Source organism: Pinus tabuliformis, chromosome 3_2 (genome assembly GCF_031772625.1).
Source record: "Pinus tabuliformis cultivar Carrire ecotype Pingquan chromosome 3_2, CPIR1, whole genome shotgun sequence".
Classification (NCBI taxonomy): Eukaryota; Viridiplantae; Streptophyta; class Pinopsida; order Pinales; family Pinaceae; genus Pinus; species Pinus tabuliformis.
Genome location: NC_142302.1, coordinates 490,304,096 through 490,306,690, shown reverse-complemented (window position 1 = coordinate 490,306,690; position 2,595 = coordinate 490,304,096).

The window sequence follows — 2,595 nt, the reverse complement described above, 5'->3', positions numbered from 1 at the left end:
AACACACTAAGGAAAACCTCCACCATGAATTTGCACCTCTCATCAACTTAACAATAAATATCACAATAGATTAATGCACCTCTCATAAACTTAACAATAAATATCACAATAGATTAATGTGATGAATAAAGGTAAGAAATAGTATAGTAATTGAATTCTTTCGATGAATACATGTGGTTAAATTTGTCACACATTGAAGTTGTACAAAAATAAAGAAAAACATGGTTTGATAGGGTCATCAAGCCTATGGCTTTTAAAGAAGAAGGATGGAACCTTCTTTGTGATTCAATATTCAAATATTTTAAAGGTAAGATGAAAAATAAATGGTTGGGCATAATGTAGCAACTCACTTTTTGGGCCACATTACTATAACTTTAATTCAAAGAAAATTTTAATACCAATCTTTTTTGAAATGAATATGTGCAACACAATAGATATGTTCATGAAAATAACAATAATTTTTAACACTGTGAATGAAAATTAATTAAAATGATAATTAAATGTATAAAACATAAAATAAGTAGGGAATTCACACATAACTCAGATACCATTCTTTTTCTAAATGAACATGTGTAGCATGATAGATATGTTCATGCAAATAATAATAATTTTAATATCATGAATGAAAATTACTTAAATATGCATAATGATATTTAAATGCATAAAACATAAAATAAGCATGACACTTATAGATACCATCAAAATTCTAAATTCAGAATAGTAAGAAACCCCTTAGCTTAGATTTTTTTTACACAACTCCATAAAAAATGTCATGTATTCAACTTTACTATAGGAATTGTCACACCAATTCTCTCGACATCAAGCCATCCCCAAGCTAGGACTATGAGTCACACAAGGATGAACAGATCCTATAGGTTTCTACATTCCACTCACACATGGATTAAGCATTTGTCCCCTCTATTATGGAATCATATCCCCATATGACATCATCCTTATCCATCTACTGATATAATTTGTTTAATTATTTTCTATGTATAATGTTTACATATTACATCATTGAGTCGTTTTCCATTCATAATATATACAGTTATAGATTGTTAATATAGGGACTGAAATGAGGATGTTACTTTCCCCTACCACTTTATTTTTCACTAACCTTAGTGGATGACTATGTAGTTTAATGAATCCTATAACAAGCCCAAACAACCCCTCCCGTATTTCCCCATTAGCCTACACACCATAAGGAAGTGTGCCCCCTTATTCGTATAATATTCCCTTGGTGTTTTGGGGAATTTAGCATCTACAGATAAACACTAATTCACTGGACAAGTAGTTGTGCCTAGAACAATAGTTAAAAGTGTTTTATACTTTACCTATAAGCAATAGATAAGATGAGAAGATAGAAGGCCTACCTGTAGTTCCGCTTTCCTCTTGTCTCCCTTGTATCGATTCCATCGCTCCTTCCCCTACTTAATCCGCTTGAGAAGTACCCTATAAACACAACAGAAGACAAAAATTAATCAAAGCATATGATCCATTGAATATAAATTAAAGGAATTAGAAGAAATTCATACATATAAGCATTATGAAGGAACACAACATATGGAAAAAGGTTCAAACACTTTATTTGATAGAAGAAGGAACTACAACCATTGGTGTCTGATTCAAAGCCATTCCTCTAGCTTGGATCCCATCCACATCACATCAAAAACATGACAAACTTGTAGCATCACAACACTTGCTTCAAAGCCAAATCTCATAGCAGCATTATCTCCTTACAATTCAACATAGTCCAGCCCCTAATCACTTAGATGAGTGGTCAACTTATAGGAGGATGAAGGATGTTTTGTCATTAATGGTGTCATTTAATGGCCTTCCATACTTAAAATTAGTTCCATGGAGGAAGGGATGAGAGGATAGGATGCACCTTAACTCATTCCTCATCCATATTCGAGCTCATAGGAGTTGATAAGAGAGGGAATCTTCTAGATGACTCCAAAAGACAAAAATATTCCCCAAACCCTATGTGAATTTCACTCATTCTCGCCCAGCGCAGGTGAAAGGAAGCCTCAGTGCTCTGTAGAGCACCCTGGTAGTGGACATAATTGCTCAACAGTGCACCTTCATAAGGGCTTACCAATGCTGGTCCCTCTAGAGGCTATTTATGGATGTCTTCAAGTCATGAAACTGTCTGGGAAGGAGGAAATCAAAAGGGTGACTTGTTTAGGGCATGAAACAACTAAAATGAGGGTTTGATGAGCCCTAAAACACTTATCTGAATGTTGGGATTTGCTGTGCCCAAATGGATCTGTAATAGCTGCCCCCTAAAGCATGAAGTCAGAAAAATTCCAATGTCGAATGAAACGCTTTACAATGTGATGAGGAGGTATCAAAGTGGAAGGTAACCTGCATCAATTGCAATACATATATCATGATATTTGATTTTACATGACTTGTTGAGGGAAGGCATACCCATTATCATCTTATAAACATTCATTACATGAACATAAATAGTCGTCTATAGATATAGACCCATGATCAGAATGACTATTAATGTAAAGACATTGTACATATGATTTAGTACTCGTGGTATCGTAGCCGGGATGGATGAAACTAGATCCCGGGTCTTCAATC